The sequence below is a fragment of the Saccopteryx leptura genome, chromosome 1 (assembly GCF_036850995.1).
Source record: "Saccopteryx leptura isolate mSacLep1 chromosome 1, mSacLep1_pri_phased_curated, whole genome shotgun sequence".
NCBI classification, from domain to species: Eukaryota; Metazoa; Chordata; class Mammalia; order Chiroptera; family Emballonuridae; genus Saccopteryx; species Saccopteryx leptura.
In genome coordinates this window covers 233,265,786-233,269,933 of record NC_089503.1, presented here as the reverse complement: position 1 = coordinate 233,269,933, position 4,148 = coordinate 233,265,786, and the positions used below count along the sequence as shown (strand labels likewise).

At 37.2% G+C, this 4,148-nt stretch overlaps 1 pseudogene; it reads left to right on the top strand.

Annotated features, from left to right (window-relative positions):
- Positions 1 to 2,175: 2,175 nt before the first annotated feature.
- On the top strand, positions 2,176 to 2,683 carry LOC136389157 (mitochondrial import inner membrane translocase subunit Tim17-A pseudogene; annotated as a pseudogene).
- Positions 2,684 to 4,148: the final 1,465 nt, after the last annotated feature.

The window sequence follows — 4,148 nt, the reverse complement described above, 5'->3', positions numbered from 1 at the left end:
TTGATATGATTTCAATCTTAAACTTATTAAGACTTCTTTTGTGGCCTAACATATGATCTGTCCAGGAGAATATTCCATGTATGCTTGAGCAGAATGTACCTTCCATTGCATTTGGATGGTGTTCTGTATATTTTTATGTCAATCTGGTTTAATTTGTCATTTAAGGCCATGTTTTCTTACTGATTTTCTGTCTAGATAATCTGTCTATTGATGTACTCAGGGCATTAAAGTTCCCTGATATTATAAATACTTTCAGTTTTCCCCTTTATGTTTGTCAATATTTGTTTCATTTATGTAAGTGCTCCTATGTTGGGTGCATATGTATTTACTAAAGTTATGTTCTCTTTTTGGAATGATGCTTTTATCATTATATAATAACCTTTTCCTCTTAGTAGAGTCTTTGTCTTAAACTCTGTTTTGTCTGATAAAGTATAGCTACACTGGCTTATTTTTGGTTTCCATTTGCATGGAATGTCTTTTTCTATCTTTTTACTTTCAGTCATTTTGTGTCCTTACAGCTGAAGTGAATCTCATGTAGGTAGCATATGAATGGTTCTGGTATTTTTAATCCATTCAGTCATGTTATGTCTTGGAGAATTTAACTCATTTACATTTAATGTAATAATTGATTGGTATGTAATTATTGCCATTTTCTTAATTTTTTCTGGCCGTTTTGTAATTTCTTTGTTTTTTCTTCCATTGCCATCTTTTGTTATGATTTCATGAGTTTTTTGTAGTAATATGCTTAGAGTCATTTATTTTTGTCTTTTGTATATCTACTACAGGTGTTTACTTTGTGGTTCCCATGAGGTTACATAAGACAATTTATATATAAAACAGCAAATTTAGGGTTGATAACAACTTAGCTTTGGATATATTTTAAAACTTTATATTTTTAATTTCCCATCACATATTTTATTTATTTATTTATTTGTGAGTGAGAAAGACAGGCAGACAGGAAGGGAGAGAGATGAGAAGCATCCACTCATAGTTGCATCACCTTGGTTATTCATTGATTGCGTTCTAATATGTGCCTTGATCTGGGGGCTCCAGCTAAGACAGTGACCCTTTGCTCAAACCAGTGACCTTGGGCTCAAGCCAGCAACCTTGAGATTCAAGCCAGTGAACTTGAGGTCATATCTATGATCCCACGCTCACATTCTATACATAGAATCACCTCACATTCAAACTGGTAAGCCTGTGTTCAAGCTGGGTGAGCCTGCACTCAAGCCAGTGACCTCGGGGTTTCAAACCTGGTTCCTCAGCATTCCAGGCCAGCACTCTATCCACTGTACCACTGCCTACTCAGGCACATTTTAATTTTTTAATGTCACAATTTATATCATTTTATCCTGTGTATTTCTTAAAAATTATTGCAGTTGTTATTAGTTTTTTGTCTTTTAAGCTTCATACTACCTATATTAGAGAATAATCCAAATAATCTACCCCATTAGAGTTTTATGAATTATATATTTACTTTTACCAATGAGATTTATTCTTTCCTATGTTTCCCTATTACTAATTAGCATCTTTTTGTTTCAGGTAAAGAATTTTCTTTAAAATGTTGAATGATATCTGTCTAGTGGTGAGGATTTTGCTTGTCTGGAAACCTCTTTATCTTTCATTTAACTTTTTTTTTTTTTAGGTGAGAAGTAGGGAGATAGTGAGGCAGATTCCCACATGTTCCCTGGCCAGGATTGGCCTGGCAACCCCATCTGTGGCTGATACTCGAGTACTGAGCTATTTTTAGCACCTGAAACTGATGTGCTCCAATAGAGCTATTCTCAGCACCCAGGGCCACACTCGAACCAATTGAGCCACTATCTGTGGGAAGGGAAGAGGGAGAGAAGGGATAAAGAGAGGGGGGAGAAGCAGATGGTCATTTCTCCTATGTGCTCTGACTGGAATTGAACCCGATACATCCATACACTGGGCCAAAACTCTATCCACTGAGCCACTGGCCAGGGCTTTCTTTAATTCTGAGTGAGACTTTGCCCAGTAGAGCATTCTTGGTTGGAATTCTTTTTTCCTTTCATCACTTTGACTGTATCGTGCCACTCCTTTCTGACCTGAAAACTTTCTGCTGAAAAATCTGCTTTTAGTTGTAGGGGAGCTCATTTGTATGGGAAAAGGATGGGTTTCTTTGTTACTTCTAAGTTTGTCTCAGGAGTTAGGATGGAGGTGTGTGTACAAGAGGCTGGCCCCTGGAAAACTGTGGATGACTGTGGTGGCACCTCTATGATGGGTACAATAGGTGGTGGTATTTTTTGAAGTTTTTTGCAATTCTCAATTGGGAGTAAACCATAGACTATGAGGCAGTTTGACAGCTGTTAAAACGAGGGCTTCCCAGTTTGGAGGTTTCACTGCCATTTGGAATGGTCTGTTTTCTATGATGGACTACAGCATGGTTGAAGTCAGAGGGAAGCATGACCCCTGGAATTCTGCCAATAGTGGAGTCTTAATAGGAACCATCCTGGCAGGAAGAAATGGACCAGTGTCCATAGCTGGGTCAGCCATGAGAGGTGGCATTCTTCAGTTTTAATTGAAGCAGCTGGTATTTTGTTGACAATGTTTGCCTCTGCATAATTTCCGAATGGTCCTCAGTTTGCTAAAGAACTTCTCCCTGTTGTCAGCAGCTCAGTTACCAACCTTATCTTGTGGAATCTATCGGCAATATCAGTAGGAATTTAATAACATAATTAGTTGTACTTCAAGAAAGGATCTAAGAACATCAAGTTGAAGATTGTTTTTAAAACCATACGTGGGACAACTGTGGCCAAAACAGGCTATGAAGAGACAGTTACCCTTTTTTTCTATTTAAGGGAATATGGGGGACAGTTAAAAGATAAGCCATTTATTTGTTCACATGTGGATTTCATTTGCAATCAAAGCAGATGTCTAGGATGTTTAAAAGGAAACGTACTAAGTGTGTAAAAGTTGAAGGACCTAAGGGCAAACAGCAGTGAAACATGGCTGTCATCTCCTTGTGGATCTCGCCTTTCTTTTGTGTGCTCTGTTAGTGAAACCAAACTTCTGGAAGTTATCATGTTAGATGCAGTCTTGAAATCTTTTGTGAGCCTTGGCTGTCTCTTTATACTCAAAGGTGGGGCATTGGAAAGCAGATTGGGTTGAACTCAGGCCTGATGAAGTCTCTGGATCTACTTTTCGATCTAGTTGCTGATTCACAGGAGGCACTGAGAACAGAGGAAGGGGAATTGCACCATGAGTAGGAATTAGTAAAATCCAGGCTGTAAGACACTCTAAGGCTCAGCTGTCTGGTTTCCGCAACAAATAAATTGAAAGAACAAATAAAAGAAAACAAAAGAAATGGAGGGGAATGTATAGATTAAAAAAAAAGACTTTAAAAAGAATTGAATTTTAAACCAGGGACAAGGTAAATCTTGCACTTAAAAAAGGACTAAAACAATAAATTTTATGTTGTATATATTTTACCATGTTAAAACAACAAACCAGGGGCAAGACTGAACTCCAGTATCTATGGGACAGGGGGAGGGGCTTCTGGGGTAACTGGCAAAGTTCTCTTTCTGAACCTGGATGGTGGTTACAAAAGTGTTAGCCTCAAGATAAATCACTACACTTTGTATTCATTTTATGTGAGGGTTCTTTGTACCTTTATTTCATTTTAAAATAACAAGATTTTTAAAAGCAAATTGGAAGCTCTGTGTACATAGGTAGGGTCTGTTGTCGGTGGTGTTCATTGTGGGGTGATGGGGACATATGCTTTCACTGGCAGGATCCATAGTGTCATTTTTTAAACTTATTTGTCCATGCATGTTTTGGTCTAGGACCCCTTTCTATGATAAAAAATGATTAAGGACCCCCCAAATGACTTTTGTTTATGTGGGTTGCATCTATGTTATTTATTGTGGTAGAAATGTAAACTGGGTTAAAAATATTAATTCATTAAAAATAGAGTAAGCACGTTACATTTTAATAAAAGTAACATACCATCATGAAAAATAATGTTATTTTTCAAAAACAAAAAACTGAAAGAGTGACATTATTTTACATTGTATCACTCTTTTTAATATCCAGCTTAACAGAGGACAGCTGGACCCACCATTGTTTCTGCTTTCAAAATCTTAAAATGTGTAAACCTTCGCTGTATATTTCTGAGAAAGTGAGAG